Source organism: Microtus ochrogaster, unplaced genomic scaffold, assembly GCF_000317375.1.
Source record: "Microtus ochrogaster isolate Prairie Vole_2 unplaced genomic scaffold, MicOch1.0 UNK7, whole genome shotgun sequence".
Taxonomy (NCBI): Eukaryota; Metazoa; Chordata; class Mammalia; order Rodentia; family Cricetidae; genus Microtus; species Microtus ochrogaster.
In genome coordinates, this window is record NW_004949105.1 from 9,223,803 (window position 1) to 9,244,263 (window position 20,461).

Here is a 20,461-nt window from a genome sequence, read left to right on the forward strand (position 1 = left end):
TTTGAATGGGTAGGAGCATGCTTTGAGATTTCCCTACTCCGTTTGAATGGGTAGGAGCATGCTTTGAGATTTCCCTACTCCGTTTGAATGGGTAGCCCCTCTTCATTCTCAGTCCCTCCCAGGCAGCTCTGTAGCCAGGGGTGGTGGGCAGCCCTACCTCAGCTGAGTCTTGGGTCCTGTAGGTGAGGTCACTGGGTCAAAGGACTTCTATCTACAAGGACAGCTGGTGATCTGTTTACTGGTCAGCTAAACTCCCCAGATTGTGTCTTTGTGTTCATAGGTGAGTGAGATGCTTGGTGATGCCGTTTGGAGCGTACACTCATTAGCAACCCGCTGTGAGCTGAAGACAAAATGTCTTCTGTGGGTAATTCATTCCTCCACTGGTGGTGCTTTATGGGATGATGGTTGCACCTGCAGGAAGTGGGGCCTTGATGGAGGAAGGGGGTCCCTAAGGCCATGCCTTGATGCACCAGAGTCCCTACAGCTGTGTGCTCTCTCTTTCCTGAGTGGGAATGTAAGCCTCTGAGCCAGGCATCAAGCCTTCCCTTCCTGCTGACACAGCTTCTCTGCCATGTTGAACTGTGCACCTATGGAACTTTAATCCAAATGTATCTTCTTTCCTTTAATTTGCTTTTGCTGAAACGTTATAGCACAGCAACCCAGAAGTGGCCCAAGACAGTCTCCACAGGGCTCCTCTCCTCAGAACTCAGGTCTCTCCTAGCCGCACGGCATCCCATGTAACCTAAGTCACGGTTGAAAGAGTGCCTCAAAATAATCAAATAATCTCAAAATAATCTTTGTCATGTGGTGTTTTATAAACAGACCAAAATTAGGCAGCTTCTGGAAGTATTTAAGGTTAATGGTAAATAGTGTCCTGTTTAATTAATGAATCCTGTCTATCTTACTGTATCATGCTGCATGCTAGAGGCCTGCAAAATAAGATAGACTTATCTTTTCTGTCTGCATGTCTTTGAGACAGGGAGGGTCTCTACACATCCCAGACTGTTTTGTAACCAAGGCTGGCTGCTAATTTTCAATCCCCTGCCTCACACTCCTGAGGATGGGATTACAGACTAGCTGACAATGTACGTTTAAGAATCTGTTTGCCACATATAAACTCAGAAACTTTTCTCAGAGTTACTGTTGGTTAGTAAACTAAAATTACCTTTTGTTTGAAAGATATAAGCTTTAGCACAGCAGGAAAGCAGTTCTGAGAAAAAAACCACACATGCACAGATACACAGCCACCCTATACCACACACACACACCCCTCTTCTATTATCCTCCAGATTCTCAAGGCTTAGTTGAAGCACACACGTGATGGCCGTGAAGTAGACTAGAGATGACACATTTAAACAAACACCATGTATTTGAATCATTTTTTAACTGAAAAATCTAACAAGACTGATAGAGAATGATTTTCATTCTCTGCACATTCTTTTCCCCAAAGTTTCTGTTAAACCTGAACATCCTGAGAGTTGATTTCCCTGACTCTGGTTAGAAATAGTGAGTCTTTTCCGCATTCCAGGGTCTCCAAAGGGCCTTACCTTGGGCCTTACTGCCTGGACTAGGAGAGAAGATGGAGAGCTCACTAGACTGCACAGGAGGGCTCCAATTCACCTTACATTAGAGTTAAGACATTGCTGCCCACAAACACCATGGAGTTGTGAGCCCAGGGAGTACGGCATGCCATAGGAAGCTCAGTATGGACCAACAGACGGCATGACAGGCTGCTTCTCAAACATGGCAGTCCTCTTGTGGATTAGGCAGAAGGTTCAAGAATGTTCTTCCTCCCAACCACCACCACCCACAATATATTTCTCAAAGCAATAGTGCTAGAAGGCAATTGGGAAGACTTTTAAAAACAGAAAACACACTTTATACAAACATGGTCCATAGCAGTAAACTAGAATATCCATACAAACACTTTAAGGTCAGGATTGGATAATAGTAAGTAAAGAAATAAAAGTGTTTTTAAAGTTTAAAATACTAAATAGTAATTTGCATTTGGATTAGTTTTCTATTTCTGGTTTTGGGCTTTAAATCTCTTTAGAGGATATTCCCTTTGGCTGTGAGCAAAATGTATCTTGTTCAACATAAGTGGCCACCAAAGAAGCTGAAATCTACTAAAGTAAGAAAATCTACCATGCATACAAAACCATCTTTTTTTGAGCCAATGCACATGGAAGTTGGGTTAGTACTGTGCTAAACAAGCCTACGTTTCCATGCCTGTTATCTCCAGAGCATGCTGCAGTTCACAAGGGGAGCATCTGTGCTTCCGTCAGCTCCGTGATAATATCTGAAGATCAGCAGGAAGTTATAGACGAGTTGACCAAGTCTAAAAGAAGTCAAATGACCAACAAAGGTAGAGATGGCTATGCCGGCTGCTGGTCCAGCCCATAGCTGTACTCACACTTGGTCTTGTGTTAGGAAAGTGAGGATAGCTCGGGAGCTTCATGACTGTGTGCGTTTTGTTCTCCTATTGTGATTTAGTCCTTGTTGATCCGGAGAACATGCAGGCATGCTCCCATTCCCATTTCCCCTAGCTGTATGGGCTCAAACATCTTTGAGAGGAAAGATTCTTGGAGGAGGTGATGGCTCTGGCAGGTTTTCATCCCATCAGTGATTTTATCATCAGGTTACTTCGTTGAAAGATGTCTTTTAGACTCCAACATCCAGGAAATCAGAAAGTATCTCATCTGTCAATGAAACATGTAATTCAGCACACCACTTCAAAACACCCCTGACGAAGTGTATTAATTGTATTTAAAGATGGGAAACAGCTTAACTTTCAGGGGAAAGGTCAACCTGAGGCAGAACTTTCAGCTAGTTCTTTTTTTTTTTTTTGGCCCGTCCTAGCACACCTCCTTCTTAGGTCACTTTATGCCCCTCCTTACAGTGGCCTATGACATGTCCATGTTAGATGCGCAGTCAAGATTGAGATGAGGAAGAGCTGAGTGTAGCTCATCTCCCTGAAAGTAAAGAGCAGAAAGATGAAGGTGATGACTTCAGGAGCTTGCTAGGGAGCATGGTCACAGCATACTCCGTCAGTCTGGCTACTGATGGAGTCAGGATATCAGTCAGCCTTGGGTCTGTGCAAAAATGCGTGTCTCTGATGGGATGACCCAATAATGCTCCATCTGATTCTGGTCCAGATGATAAAGAACAGCCCAGAAATAAAAATCTAGTACCACATGGAGTAGACACAGTCGAGATTAGTGCACCAAGGCCAGTTTTTCTAGAAGAGCTAACGTATTCCCAGAGGAGAATTTGGGTGGGCTTTTCTCGGTGGCCCCAGCACCTCTTGTCATCATTTAGAGCAATGTAGGGATAAAACTTTACAAAGTAAGCTAGTACTTCAAATGTACAATTTTATGGGAGACAGAATCAGAAAGGAACAAAGTAGCAACTATGCTTCCTGACTCCCCACAACTGAAAGAGGCTGCAAAAAAGATTGCAATCAATTATAAAACACAAGACCTTAGTATTTTTGTATGTATCAATTATATTTCTATGACATTGCATGTGTACTTTTTGAGTTTCAACGTTGAACATAGTAGCCCCAATCATGAGAAATACTTGCCCATTTTTCAGATTGTGTGGATAGATGGAGCTACTGGAGTTTGGCTGTTTGTTGCTTTCCTATGGTTTCTGTGAAGATGTGATTCATACTGAGATAGCCCAAGTGGAAACTAAGGCACATACCATATAGGGTTGTACTCACATTGGAACATGTGTACCTTGTGTTAAAAGCACTAACTATAAGGATTCAGATGGTTTGTCTGCACACAAAGCCCTTCAACATGATTGTTTTCTGCAATTAGAGGTGATACCCCAGGACCACTTTGTCCCTTTCAGGTCATCTTGTCCCTCCAATAACCTTTTGGATGGTAGGATAACAAATTTCAATGGTTCAGTTAAAGTGCACTAGGCCAAATGGTTCATAATAGTCAAGAAAGACAAAAGAAACTGTCTTGATTGTCAGTCTACTTAAAAAAACACTCTAAATTCTTAGATGAGAAACGAGTAAGTATGAGGGTGCGTGGAGGAGGAGATGGTGTTGGAGTGGCTGCTGGTTGCTGTCGGTCTAGGATATCACTGCCCGGGAGCAGCAGTGACCCTGTGCAAATGAGACTCCTGCTCTGACTTAGCATAAAGTCGTCCCTCGCCGTGGTAGCATCCTAAGTAGGACAGGTCTTGAAATGAGGGTCAGTTCCGCTCTTAGGAATCACGCCAGCTCTTAGGCTAACTGCACAGAGTTGGCATAGAAAGATTAAGTCACTTTGTGCAATTGAATTAGGACTCCTATTGTGATCAGAACAATCCCTTCCATCCCTTTAATCAGAAAGCTACTTTATGCATATTGGGATGATCTGTGCTTTCAACTCTTCCTTCCAGAGGAAGAAACAAAGAAAAGAAATATGAGCCAGCTTACCCATTCTGCATGGCGTGCGAGCTCTGCATCGGTACAATTTTAAATACCCTCTTCTCTAGCATGGCCCTGTCATCTATATCACTCAGAAGCCAGGCTAGCCCAGGCAGCCAATGTGAAAGTATGCAGATTAGCGAGAGATTTTTAAAAGCCCCAGAGAGGTGTGATTAATCCTTTGAAAGTGTGAGCCCTTCTGGTATGGCAGCTGGACTCCCGGGGGAAGTCACACAGGGTCTGCACACTTGATAAAGACGTGCAAGGTAGACAGCAATGAACTTAATGAGCCAGAAATTATTATTAGAGGAAATTAATACCATCTTCAGGAAATTTGTGGTACTTACTGCGCATTGGAAGGCAGTAAAGGCTCCTTTAAATCATTCTGCCTTTCGTTTTAATTGTACACATTGGCCTTTGTACTTCACCATGTGAAGATGATATGTTTCGACTCTGGTTTTTAGCTCTGGAACCCAAGCTCCCAGCAACTTCAGGGTGGGTTTCCAAGAGATATGCATGCTGTTTTGATGTTCTTACCAGTGATATTTTTATTTGGAAGTTCTACTTTTGATGACTTCCAAGCATCTTTTTGTGGACTTTCAGCAAGAGAAAGCTCCAGTGGCTACGCTCTGCATCTCTACCGGAACATTATATGACACGAATAGTCTCTGAAGGCTACTTACCCCAGACACACTTCGTGAAGGTGCTGGTATTTGCTAGAGACGACAATACTTCCCTGAGTTAATCACATTTTTCTTCAGGACCTCTGGGTACCATCTCCACTTTCATATGTGCTTAGAAATGAAGGGTAAGTGTCTTCACTGGTTAGCTGTGCTGGAGATGGAGGCTACATCATCAGGGTATTCAGTCCCAGGGTGTTTTCTAATGAGGTGTCCCTGTTCCACCGTGGCTGATAAACTCTTTCTAGCAAGTGTCATTGTGGTACATGGTACCACTGGACCTAAAGATAGGGAACAGCTCAGATTTGTCAAAGCGTCATTGTGTTTGAGAGATTCAAGGAGCCATTCAAAGTCACATGACTGTTTAGTCGTGTAAAGTGTGAAACCAGATTTGCCTTGTTTTTAAATCAGACTTTATTATTAAACTCTTGAGAGAAACAAAATTGGCTAATGGGAAAGGGGATCTAGGAGGAAAGAGAAGGTATGTGGGCATGGGAGGAACGAGCTCAAAGTATATTATGCACGACTGTAGAATGCCTTTATGAACCTCAGTGCCATGTACAATATGTAACAACCAAATGCATGCTAAAATTTATTCATCAATTGATACAAATATTGCTGAACCTGAGCTTTCCCTAAGCTCCAGTTATTCAATCTATCGGGGAGATTGAAATGAGTGTCAATGTACGTCTACATTAGATAGGTATTTTTCTCTTTTGGAAAATAGTTCTTTGCTCTTTTACCTAGAGAGTCACAATGTCAGGCTGGGGAAAGGAGCCACGAGAGGCTTTCTTCCTCAAGCTTGTGCAAGGCTCTGCAAGAGCCAGTGGCTGCTCTCGGCAAACCCTCATGCCCTCTCCACACCTCCTTTCCTTCAGATGGGAGATGAAGGAGCCCCAACAAGTCTTTATCCTCTTCTCACTCTGGGAGAGAGGAGAGCTTACGTCCCCTGAGAGGATACTGCTGAGCCCGTTTATTACACAAGTTAATTACTTTCTTCATGAAGGAGGAGATCCACATGGAACGCAACCAAGTTACTTACTAAGGAGTCTGAAGAGTCTTTGTCAAACAGAATTAAGCCAACATATAATTGTCATTTCCTTTATTCTTATGGAAATTGGACATTACCATGTGTATAATTGATCTGCAGGCCAGACACATCAAAGACATGCGTCTATGCATCTATGGGCTCTTGATCTAATTACAAGGGGCTCCATATGTTATTACTCAAAACTTGTTTTTACTTAATTTTTTTTGTTAAATTAGAAGAAATGCTTTTTATTCCACGCCCTGCCCCTGGCTTCTAATAATCTCTTTCGTTTTTCTCTTCAAATTACCGGAGCGACACTCATCAGCCTCTCTGGGGCCCTTGAACCGAACACTTCTTCTTTTAAAAAATCATCAACACAGGATCTGTTGCCAAGTGGAGAAGCCAATTCTTGTCTCTATGCTGTAGGAAATGTTTTCTTTGCAGCTCTGTTGGCATGGAGGTGAAGGCTGGGAGCTCAATATTGAAATCCCACTAAGACAGCTGCCACTGGACGCTGTGTAAATCAGGATTAAAGCAAATACATCCAACAATCAAATTCACAACATTCAGATGCCTGCCCATGACATATTGTAGATGCGGCCACAAGGATGTCTTGGAAATGTTCAGGAGAAAAAACTGGTCATCACAAGCAAATCAAATTCCTTCCGTACCAATACCTTGTGAGGCTGGAGTGAGAGCTAATTGACCTGGAAATGTCTCAGCTCTGTAAGACCGCAATTGCTGGTGGCAGCATATGCTTGCCGTTTCTTCCGATCATTACAGATTCTTCCATAAAGAGCTTATCACAAAGAACAATGCCAGAAAAGTCAAGGGGGAGTTTGGATCCAGCCTGAAATTTTTGAGTTTCTGTATCTCTGTACTTTTATGCATAACGAAAAGGAAAACACGATTCTAATAATGCATGAAGTATTCAGAAAGAAGTAATATGCTATAAAAATGGCAGAATGTTCTCATGAATACACGAAACAGTGAAGGTGAGCAAATATTTGTTCTTGTAGCTTTCCTTTTTTATTTTGCCGTTTCTGTTTGGAGTAGTGTATGCTTTTAATAGTTGCTACTAAGGTTTTCTGAGATAAGTAAATTAGTATTTTGTCTTCCTGGCCTGACGCTTTAAGGCACTTCCATTTGCAGAAGATTCACAAAGCTGAGATGTGCTACTGGAATTGTAGCGGAAGGGCTTTCGATTGGGTATGTGGTACTTACTGTTTTGTCAGCGGTTACGTGTGTGCAGTTATGTGTGTTCTTATGGGTATGTCTGCAAATGTGTCCACACTTGCCTTTGTATATGTGTGTGCATGTATGTTCCTGGAAATGTGTCCACCTTTCTGTTTGTGGGTGCATGCACATGAATGTACAGGTGAAGAAACAAAAATAGGGTGTTCCTTCTGGAACCACATGCCAAAAACAACTTCAATAATAGCTTTTATATGGAAAATTTTGATTTTTTATGACTAATTTTAAAAAGATCTATCATCTATCCACAAATGGATTGCATTGCATATAGATGTTTTCTATGCAAACTAATTTTAGAATTTTAAATCAATTGTTGCACCAAGTCAATTATGTCTTACCCTCTCGGAACAATTCTTACTTTATAGACCCACAACTTCTGAAATAGAACTCTTGACCACCTTTGAAACCCTCTGCTAATCATCTTACAAAGCCAGTTCATTAGATAGCTTATACCCTTGAAATATAAATTTTTATGTATATGTAGAGGAGCAGGATTTGGAGTCCGGTTGTGGGAAAGTTCCAAGAAGAGACCACAACTTCCACTATAAATTCTCTTCCTGTGAGGACCCAGAGTTGACAAGAAAGTCACCCTTGACCAGCAATGCTGACCTGCAAAGACTTTTGTGTAATCATGAATAGTCAATAGATTCTCAGTGCCTACGAAACACCCAACACTGTAAATACAAGGAATAAACTTGCCCATTGAATTCCAAACACTCTGGTTCTGAAGAAAGCAAACAAAAGCACTGAATGAGCAAGTCTCATTCCAGTCAACTCTGCTGCTACAGTTTGTGTCAAGGACAACTAAGAATGTTTTCTTTCTGGTAGGCCAAATTGGAATAAAGGGAGTGGGAAGTCAGAGCCCCTCTTTTCCATACACGCTGAGAAGAGACCTATGCACTGTGCACATCCGCTGAGTCTCCCTGCTGGGCACAGTTGTGGCATCTCTTTTTATTTTCATGGGAAGGAGACAGGGTCTTACTATGTAGCTCGGGCTGACTTTGAGGCTGGCTGTTAAGACGCCTAGACTGGCATCAAACTCACCATTCTGTCTTTGTCTTCTGAGTGCTGATGCCAGAGGTGTATTATGCTACCTCTCCTGGCCTCACTGTCTCTTGTTTGTTCCTCCCTGCATGTGTGTCTTGAGCTTGTTCCTATGGGACCTGCTGGGCTAGGTGCTGAGAATAGAGGTTGGATAACTGCATTTTGGCTATCCTGACTGCATGTGGTAGATTGAATGTGGAATGGCTCCTGTGGGCTTATGTACCTGGACACTTGGTACCCAGCTTGTGATGTTCCTTTGGCAGGTTGATTAGTAAGCAGGGCCTCACTGGAGGAAGGTGGTCACTTAGGGGTGAGATTTGAAGTTTACTTCCCAACTCTGGTTCCAGACCCCTCTCTGCTTTCTTATCCACCTCAATTGTTGCAACAGGAAGCCACCTCTGCTGTCAGGCATTCTGGTTCCCCTCTACAAGATGGACTGTATTCCTTTAAACCCTGATCCCAAATGAATTTCTCCTCCTTGAAATCACTTTAGCCAGGTGTTTAACCACAGTGATAAGGAAAGCAAGAGATGTAAGTTCTGTTACAGGACAATTTTCTGAGTCATGATCTACTTCTTAGAAGGACACATTTCTCATAGCTTACAAGATGGCTACCTCCCATGCCTGGGCACAATTAGAAGTCACCATCTACTGAATTACAGGAAGAGCATTCTAGCGTCTGGCTCCCTCTCAAGAGAGACTACAAAAGCCCTGATCCATCGAGCTAGCTTTTCTCTTTGGCCATGCTTCCAATTCCACTTGTGTGTTGTTGGCCTCACTGCGAGTGACAGGTGTCCTGTTCTTATCAGTGTTGTTGCTTCTCCGTGGGGCATCTTCAAGGACATAGCTCTTACTTTCTGGGTGTCAGTGTTCTTCCATATAAGAATGCATTTAAGGAATTCCAGGGATAGCTTGGTTTCTTGCATCCCCAGCTCATTAACTCCTATCAGAAGGAAGATACAGCCTGCAACACTAAGAGGTCCTACAGAGTGGCATTTGTTCCCAGCTCCCTTCTACATCTGACATGTGTCAGATGCCGACAGATGAGTCTATCTATCTTCACTGAACCCTTTCCCCACCCTTAGGTCAGGTCGGGAAACTACCTGAGTTCAGCCCAGAAAATGAAAGTGAGATGAGATCTTAGAGATATCTTTTCACCCCACATCTTGAAAGATGATGAACCGAGTCTTAGGGGGACCCAGCCAACACAACTGCTATCTCTTGAGGACACTTTACTTTTGCTTTGCTAAATTTTAATGAAGAGATCAGCGTTTTGAATTATAAAACAATGGGTGGAAATACTTTAAAAAGTATTCTTTCTCTTGTTTCTTAAGATCACAAAGAAACACACTACTTTTATTTTTTTTTGACAATTCAGAGGTGTAATGAACCGCTTGCTATAATCAATACAATTATCTCTGACAAAGGAGCTGGGTCCCAGCAGCAGCTATATCAGCTATAAACTTGAGAATGAAGGGCACAACGTTAAACCTTCCTGAGTCTAGGTGTCCTTGCTGCAATATAGGGAACAGCTATCACTACCCATACTTAAATAATACAATGCGCATGGGAAACGCTCAGGTGCTTGACAGGGAGTAAGTGGGACCATGACAGCTTTGAGTTATGCAGATGCTTCTATTGCCGTTGGAATGCTGATTTGGAATGTTCACTGCCTTTGGGGGACTCAGCTGGAATCTAGGGTAAGCTTAACGTTTTCTCATAACCTCTGTTAAACGCTCACTCTTGCTGCATCCTTGACTGCCTTCTGCTTCCATTCTGTCTGACAGACAGCACCTCACATGGCCGGTGTGCGTCTCTGCATGACCACAGTGAGACAGAATTCACTGAAGAGTGACGACCTTAGCTGTAGAGGTCCTGACTCCCGTCCTTCCCCACTCAGGCTTCCCTTCTTCCCAAACCTGACCTGCCTCTTAGCTACTTCATGTAGCCTTGGAACGACAAAGTAGACCCTTGGATCTGATAACTGCTCCTTTGAAGAGTAGACCCAAGCAGCAGGAAGTCTTTTCTTTCTCTTTGTCTCCCTGGGATGGCAGAGAATAAGCATTCCCTGGTGTTCCTTCACATCTGCCTTTGAGTGTGCTGGATTTCGTTGACTTCATTAAGTTACTCACGCCCTAATTCTTTCACTATCTCCCTCTATTCCACAGGACTCACCTGTTTCTGCAATAAGCTCTAATTTGTTTCAAAATTACCAAGAAGGCATTGGTTAAATACATTTACAGAATATTATCCAAGAACCAAAGCATAATAACCTGAATGTATCTCTAAGTGCAAAAGCAAATGTGAGGAAAGATAATTTTGTGTTTCAAAAATAATTTGGGAAAGATCAGCCCAGTGTCATTAGGCATCTCCCCTGGGAGAATGCATTGGCGCTTATTCAGAAATAGCTGTCTCATTTCATGTTAGACACTTTCTTAGAGTTTGAGACTCTCATACATATATAAAACTTGCCTAAAGATCAGAATGGCAATGCTAAACTACCAGAGGTCAGACAATGATGGCACACACCTTTAATCCAAGGATTTGAGAACCAGAGGCAGATAGATCTCTATGAGTTCAAAGCCACCCTGGGCTACACAGATCAATGCAGAAATAAAATCAGGTGGCGGTGGCTCACACCTAGTACACCCAGTCCTAGGGAGTCACACACCTTTAATCCCAGCGCTAAAGGAAATATAAATGGGAGGAGAGAGAAGCTTAGTCTGCTGAGTCTGCTTGGTTTGCAGTCAACCAGCCTTGGTAGATAGAAGTAAGGTTTCCCTAGTGGTTTGACTGCTTTGCTTTCCTGGTTTTCCGGTTGAACTCAAATATTTGTTTGTGGATTTTTATTATTTGTGCTACACACACATGACTATAATGTATTTTGATTAAATCCACCCCACATTCTCTTCAGTTCCTCTGCATCTCCCCTTTTCTTTCCCAGTTTTTTTTTTTTTGTCCAGCCTTAAAACCCATTGTGTCCATTTAGATCTGCTTGTATGTATGTGTATAGGTGTCGGTCCATCTACTGAAGACATTCATAGCCTCTCAGAGACATCACTGAAGCAAGCTGGCTCTCCATCTCCCAGCTGTCCTCAATTCCAATAGCTTCTTGGCTAAGGGTGGTACCTGATCAGTATATCTTCCATCCATCCTGGGAGTTTTACTGGTTGTTTTTGTACAGGTCTTGTGTGCACCATCATCACTGCTATGAGTTCATGTGTGTACTGCTGAGGTCATGTCCAGCAAACTCTTTTGCTGTGGATGTCTACTACCATTTCCTTTTACAAATGTCTTTGAAAAACATGGGAGTGTGTTTTCAACTGTAGTAATCAGCATTTCATCATAAATAAAATCCTTATTGCCTTAAAAATATTTTTTTTAAATGGGCTGTTCTCTGTATTCTGGATCATCATAAAAAATGTCAAACTCATTATTTTGCCCCGTATTGTTGCTTTTTCAAATCTTCCACTTCCCAAGGCTAGTTATTGGGGTATGATAAACTTTTATGGAAATATTTTTTATATTAAAGAGAGTATTAAAATATAAATATTGAATATTAAAAATATAAATCAACATTCTTAAGTTATATATACTGTTCAAGGAATTCTCCCACTTGGATACTGCATCTGTCTAGATAGTAATATTTCTAAATAAGCCTGGTTTCCTTGGGCTCTGACTTTCTTATTCACATTTATCAAACAAAATCATCCCAGCTCATATTATAGTCATTCAGAAAGGGTAGCACGTGTTTTTTGATTCTTCCAAATCATTCTAGATGTTTGAACTGGACATGGACCTGATATTATGGAGACAGTTGTCAGGAATGCCGTTTCTTGTACCTTGAGGAGCCAAGTGGCAAGAAGGTCACCGGCGCAAAGCAGAAGGGTCATTGTTCATGGCCATGTAACAGGGACTGGCTCACCCTACATTTGATAATGAGCAAAACTTCTTAATATTTGTTCTTGGAATTTGAAAAATATTCCAATAATACATAATTTATTTCATTAGTAAGTCATGAAATTAATCATGTCTCATTAAAGATCATTATCGTTGGCTAAGATTCTTCAACTGTGGTTCAATCTTGTTTAGGGATTTTTGTTGCTGTCAGTTGTTATATTTAACCTTGAAAGGCTGGACTCAGAACACTCAAGATACAGAGCACATATGTGTTGACTGAGCAAATACTTTATGTTATGTAAACTTTCATAAAAACAGTGCTTGGGTTTCACCCTTCACCTGTGGCATCTATGTGCACCCTTGAAAGTGGAAGCAAGGCTACTTGAGAGCACAATGTCTTGTGTATTGTGTCACACAATGGGAGTTGAAGTAGACTTCTATGTCAAGTAGTCTTTCAGGTGGCATTTTGACATCTGTTTTCTCTAGCAAAAAGATTTATTATTTATTTTGTCATTATGACCAAATTGTAAATATTCTATATAGTTTGGCATTTATTCAAAAACTTTTATTTGATACCTTTGTGTAGTCATTGAAGGAAACGTTAAGTTTGCCTTCAAAGTGATCAACATCATTCAACTTTCAAAAACACCATGTACTTGAGGAAATAGTAAGAACTTCCCTTGGCTTTGCCTCTGTATTACAGTTACTTTTCCATCGTAATAAAAACAACAGGATCAAGACAGTTACTTTTCCATCGTAATAAAAACAACAGGATCAAGACAATTTATAGAAGGAAGTGCTTCTCTTCAAATCGCAAGCATGAAGCCGAGAGAACAGACTGGGAGAAGGATAAGATTTAGGTTCTCAAAATCTTCTTCATCCAGTGACAGACTTCCTCCAGCAGGACCACACCTCCGACATTGTCCCAAGCAGTGCCACCAATTGGGACCCAAGCCTTCTAAGGTCCAAGATGCTGGGGAAGATTTCTCAATCAAACCACTACAACCCACAAGCATATTTTCCATGAACTTTCTTAGTGGTCTTGGTGTTCTTTGTGGTCGTATGGTTCTTACATTTTCTTTATTTTTTTCTAAAAAGTACAAATTTTTAATTTTGATACCTTCTGTGCTTTTAGTAAGTCAGTTTATGCAGAAGAAGAAATCCTACATTATTTTATTTTGGTTCTCTAAGTCTTTGTTCAGCTTTCCCAAGACACCAATCTGGGTTTTTATTTTTTTCTTCTGAAAATAATAAGGAATTTTTTGGTAAATGCACTGATTTTTTTTTTTTTGAAATGTGTCTTAGACACATACCAAATAGGGAACCAATGGGTGAACCCATGTATTTCCATTTTGTTTAATCTGATCATTAAAAAGATTAGTTTTCTTTTTATTACATGCATGTGTGAGCCTCCTCTTTAGATTCTCTTTCATCTCTTGTGATGACACTTCACCAATACATTCACTTTTCTTAACAAGCCAAAATTTTTATTTCATATTTCTACTGGAATCTATTCACCTTTTGTGCTTATGGACATTTTTTAAAAAAGATTTATTTATTTTATGTCATACGTGTGTTTTCTTTCTATGTATGTACATATATTGTGTTCAGGTATGGTGCCCTTAGGAGCCAGAAAAGGATAACAGATCCCCTGGAAATGAAATTACAGACAGTTACAAGACACTGTACGGGCACTGAGAACTAAGCCCTAGTCCTGTGAAACTGCAGAAAGTGCTCTTAACCACCGAGCCATTTCTCCAGTTCCTTAGGACCTTATTTTTAATTACAAAGTTAAAACTGTGAATATTACTTTAATCCAGTGGTCCCCTTTAGAGCATTTCTGTAGTAAAAGTTAAGCGCAAATCTGAAGAGTATAATCATCGGCTGCAAATGGCATGAGATTTTTAAATGCTCTATAGTAAGATGATATGATAGAGAGTGGAAGCCCCCCAAAAAAGAAAGGATGCAGTGTCAGCTAAGGTAATTCAAGCAGAGACACTTGTGTGAACACACGTGTGTAACTTTTAAGAACATATTGGCTCTGAACACTTTAGAGTGATGTTTTTGAAAAACACATACTCATTGATGCACTGAAGTTTGGTAAGGACATGTGTAGAAACCGGGCTTTTCCTTTTCCCACCACCAAGCCATCTGAAACTGTTTCATAGACGGAGGTGTCTGTGGTCCCCACACCCTAAGTGGTTTCAAGTGCCCTGTGTTCCATCCAGTGCCAGCTTGTCATCTTCAAGCGTCCACTCTCCCGGATCCCTTCACTTTTAATCTTTCATACTTAGTCACTTGGTTCAAAACTCAAGATAAAGTCAGATGCTTCCATTCACAAACCTGAGGTCAATGATAAGGAGGGCGGATTGGACTCACCGGCGTGGGCGTGGCTTAGCACTCCCACTCCGCAGACATACACGGCTTGCACTTTGTGTCTGCCCTCTTTCACGACTCGGAGCCTCTGTGACTTGATGCTCACTGCCCAGCTCAGTCTCAGATGCCTTTCCTTGGTTCTCAGGAACCTGAGTGCCACACTTTATCTGTGAAAATGCCTCCTGACACCCAGCCACTAGTCTGACTAAACGCCCATCTATTCCAGCAGTTGCTTGTTAAGCAAGTACTCTGCTCTTGCTCCAAAGCATGGGATCCTTTAATTTTTAGAATAAGCTCATAAAGCAGGTTCTGTTATTTTTACTGTTCTCCAGCAGGAAGATATTAGCTGCGCTCCCCATAATCTGTTTCTAGCAGGTTAAGAAGCAAGGATTTGAGTGCTGATAGTTCAGCTGCAGAGTACCTGTCTTCTAATCATTGCTTCACCCTTTGTTCACAGACTCCTTTGAGAATATGATAGGCATAACAGTAAGTGAAAAATGAGGGCCATCTTATTGCCATCGGTAAATAAAAATCATCGAGGTACACCTTTGCATCACAGAAATATTCACGTAGCAATGAAAGTATATTTGAGTTGGAAGTGAGCATTCTGAGTGGAAGCATTAGAGAAAGCTTTGGGTAGACGGCACATTCTTTGCAATAAAGGATGCAGGGACTATCCGCAGGAATTCATACTTAGAGAGCCAGTAACAACGGCCTCCAGGCAAAGAAAACTGAATGGACAATGCCACAGATTTTGGAATGATAAGCTGAGACCGTGTGGGGACAGCGAGCGCGCGGTTCCCTTGAAATCATGGTTCACTTTGGCAGGCAGGACTGAAAATGAGCTCATCTCGAGCAGTGGCTGAGATTCCAGACTAAACACTTAGGACTAAATTTGTAAACACATTTAATCACACTTTCCTACCCCTGGTTAGTACAGTCTCCTGCAGGAGGAAATAAGTGTTCTCTAGGTCCCCCCAAGGAAGGAGGTCTTTACATTACCAGGGGAACATAGTGCCTGAGCGAGCAGGATGGGGTTTGTGTGGGGGTGGTGCTGTGCACAACCATTGTAGGGAAAAGCATCTTGCCTAGAAGAGGGCCTTGTCTGCTGGGGAATTTTCAAAGGAAAACCATTTCTGTAGAAAATGGAGTCTCACACTGACCGCTGGAATCTCAGATTCGATGTATGGTGTGGTGGGGGCCTCTGGGGGAGGCAGAGCAGTGTGTGTTTTGTACAGGGGTTCTGTAAGTAGCTGTGTCCAGTTGTGTGGAATTGAATAGCCGTGCAAGTACTAAGGAAGCTAAAACGCAGTGCCCGGTTGTATATAACACACCCATCTTTCCTGTTCTAACTCACTAACAATATACCTACGTAGAGGTTATCAGCTGACATTCACGGGAATATTCTCTCTACACAGAGGGTAGCCCTTCTCATGGACAGAGAGGGCCACTGCTGTCTCTTTGCCCGTATATACCTTAAAGTAGCATGTGGAATTTCACAGAAAATGACTTTATCCAGATATTTGCAATAGCCTCATCATCACAAAGGCTCTTGTTTTTTAAGAAGAATTCTGAATTATTAAGTCAACAAAATTTCTATCTGAGCTAGATTCTTCCTAGGAATATATGCTTATGCTGGGTATATGCATCTATTCATTGGAAAAGTATGAAAAAAAATGCCAGGAAAAAATTGTCAGTTCAACTTACTATATGAACCTCTTTGACTATAGTGTAATAAAATCTCCTCAGTAAATCAAACAAACAAACAAAAACCACCCAGACGTGTGTGTTGGAGCATGCCTGTAATTCTAGCACCAAGACGCTAAGGTAGAGTGATTGTGAACTTTAATGAATTTTAAGTGCGCCTAGGCTATAGAATGTAGTTCCTCAAAAAAAGATAGAATTAAAAAAAACTATAAACAAAGATTTTAATTTTACTCAATTATATTTCTCTTGCATGGAGTCATATTGGGTGATAAATATCACACAGGTCAAAATGACTCTGATGGATGATCACAAGAAATATGTCAGACATGTCAGTGAAAGCCTGAGCCCAAGCCAAAACCTCGGAGAAGTTGAGGCTGGAATACCAAGTTGAATGTCACCCGATTGCTTCTTTGTCAAGTGAATTGGTTGAATGCCTCTTCGTCAACTGAACTGGTTAGATAATCGAGGAGATTGGTTAGTGCCTGCTCACCAGAGATGCGGACAGAGCAGCTCAAACAGCACTGAGTGTGCAGTGCCTTGCTTTGAGGCAGCCTCTCTTCATAGAGAAGTAGTCCGTAAGTTTCTTCATGCCTTAGTAAAGACCTCAGGTAGTGAAACAGTTTGCTAAGTGTTTCACAACGCTCATGGTGTCTAGTGTTTACAGTGATTCTTAAGACTGTATTTGATGCAATGAGTGGCAGCTGATCAAAAACCACACTCATTCCTTATTAAAGAACACATTGACAGAAGACTCAATAGTGTAATTGGGGCTTTGATTCCCAGGCTGGTTCTATAATTGATGTATGATCTTCTAAACATGTTTACATGGTGCTCATCGTTGACACTATTTATACATGTGTGGAAAGCTCAGGCAACCCAAGTTATTCATATACAGATGCAGGAGGGGAAGTGAAAGAGCCTTTTGTACAAAGCCCACGCAAAGGCCTTAGCACCTCACCATAAAACACCTTTTATTGCTAGAACACATCATCTGTGAATACAGTGTATCTGTAGAGTGTTTGGGTTGCTTATTTGGTGTCAGAAACAACTCAAGAGGTTTATTTTGGTTCATGGGAATACAATCTCTCGTGGAGGGAGAAGGTACAAGTGCAGACGGCTCTATAGTGATGAAACAGGAGTGTCTAGGGCAATGGGAGGTAGAAATTCTACAGGAAGTGGGTTGTGCCTCTTCAGAGATCCATTTCCTCCAGCTAGGTACCTCCTCCCAAAGGTTCCATGACCTTTCAAGGCAATGACATCAGTTGGAAACCCACTGTTTAAATATGTGAACCAATGAGAGTAGTTTTATAACACACACACACACACATATTTATATGTATTTGTAGTAAGTGAAAGAAAATGGTAGATTTTATGTAAAGAGCAATGGATCTGGTTCAGCAATAAATAGGAGCCAGCTGAGAGCTTCCTGTGCTAAGAAAAGCAGATGTGATCTGGAAGTGGGCAAAGAAGCAGGAGTGCAGGCTGGGGTTGCCTTAGAACTGTCTAGCCCATCTATGTGCTGTCTTCCCCCATTCACCCTTGAGACCTGTCAATCACCATCCGTGTACCCTACTTCGTGATGTACCGGGTATAGCAGAAGCCTGGGCACTCCCATGCCAAGAGTTTGCCTTGAACTGCAGTCTCAGACCCTGGTTCTGGCTACAGTTTGGTGTGTGACCAAGAACTTGCGATTTTTTCCATTTCTACATTCTTGGTCACAGAAATTTTTCTGACACTGGGATTCAAATTAGGGGTGTGGTCCATGAAGTTAGAAGGACAAACCTGGGTCGCTTTTCTTCTGGTAGGGAAGAGGTTCTGAGATCAAGGCCTGAAATGGAGTTTAGTTCAGGCTGAGGGTAGACCATACAATAGAATTTATCAAGTGACCAAGTCAATGAGATGCGACCTTCTCGTGACTGGGTAGATACAAGCAGAGCTTCAGGAAGCAGAGAGAGGGGTGCACCCTCCCCATCCACACCCATGGCACGCTTGAGTTACTACATTCTGAATATGACAAAGCTTTCCAATGAGGGAGGGGCTTGGGGGAGCCACATATCACTTCTCTAGATCCTACCAAGCCTCAGAGGATTCCAGTCAGGGGGTGGCAGGACATGAACAAAGCCCAAGATTTGGTTGAAACATAGAGGAGACATTCTGATGTCTACTGAGGTCCTGAAAAAAAAAACACACAAGACTTTTTTTCTCCTACTGAGAAGGTGTAGAGACCCTCAGCAGGGGTCAGTCGCATGCCTGAAGATCCAACCCTGGGTCCGCTGCCAGGGCCACCCTAAGCCGCCATCTGTTACCCCTCAATTTTCTCATCTGGAGTGGGAGGAGCCCCTGTTCCATCTCCCTCCATGAACATGTTGTGTAGATTAACAGGATGAAGTTTGAAAGGTGCTATTTAAATATAATATGTAATTAAAGTATTATCATTCTAGTTGGGGACGATTACACAGAAAGCTTCGAATCACCTGCCTATTTCCGGGATTCAGTTTTCATTGTTGGGTCTATTCTCTTTTCAATGCTTGGCATTTCTTTGCCACATAGCACAGGCTTTCTCTGCCCAAGTTTTGGATTTGTGATCACACAGCTAGGTGTCATGGTAGTGTATCCAGCCAGAATCACAGTAGTGGGGTTTGTGCCCTTAAGTGGCTGTGATAACTTTAATGGGGGCATAGAAACATCCTAGCAGGAACTCCACCTTGTCTATAAACTTTGTGTTCTGAGATGACGTCATTGGTCATGTGTGTAAGTGTGAAGATCCTGGGGTCCCGAGGCAGCCATCCTGCTTGCCTGATTAAAAACTTGCATGAGTTTGTCCATGGACTGTGTATCTCATGAGCTCTGAAGTCCTACACCATTCCAGAAGATTATGTTTTCTTTAAAAACACTTCTCACCCAGCAACTCTGAAGTCAGTGTATTTTTTAAATTTTAATTTAAATATACAGAGGTGGTGGCAGAGGACCACAGTTGCATTTCCTTAGTGAGTTCACACCCCGTGTGCACACTTCTGGGAGTCTAAATGAAGTTCACACTGCACGCCTTTCAACTGGCTCTTGCCTTCTGGCCCCTCTGTAATCAATACTGGCTTGTTTTCCCTTTAACTTTTTTGGCCATTGAAAGCAATGTGATGGAACGTCTGTTTACTCCCAGGGCCAAGAGACACTGGCATGTTAGACAAGAGGGTTCTTAATGGGACTGAGGGTGGAGAGAGAGAGAGCACACCTTCACTGGAGCTTCAGAAAGCATTTTTAAATTTTTAGAAAAGTCTGAAGATTTTGATTTTTAATTTCACTACATTTGCATATTTGACAAATAATCAGGAGGTTCGTTTACACTCCTTTGACATTTATTTGCCCTCAATATCAATAACTGCTTTTCCTAAAAATATCTTTCAAAGCCAGACACATTCCCTGCACCCCCATCCGCAAATCTTTACAGACCTGGAAACTCTTCCCACTGTCTGATCACTAGGGGCTGCTTGGGGCTTGCTTCCCAAATGTCCAGGGGTGTTCTGTTCACCATGTGTCCACCCTGAAAAGGCTCGGTTAAAAGAAAATCACTTTGGAATCCTGCAGTAGTATTTGTGTACTTAGAGACAATCAATGACTCATCACTTTAAAAGTGGCAGACTTGCTGGGTGGTGGTGGTGGCCCATGCCTTTAATCCCAGCCCTCAGGAGGCAGAGACAGGCAGATCTCTGAGTTTCGAGGCCAGCTTGGCCAACAGAGTGAGTTCCAGGACAGTCAGCATTGTATAGAGAGACCCTGTCTGAAAAAAAAACAAAACAAAACCAAAGAAAGGTGGCAAACTGGGGGCTTTGAGGTAGCTCAGCGGGGAAAGACAGTTGCCACAAAGAGACCCTGGAACTCACGTAAATGTAGAAGGAGAGGATTGAGTCCATGCAGAAAGTTATATCTAACCTCTGCAAGCTAGCATGAGAGGCATGACTGCGCATGCTCTCTCTCTCTCTCTCTCTCTCTCTCTCTCTCTCTCTCTCTCTCTCTCTCTCACACACACACACACACACACACACACACA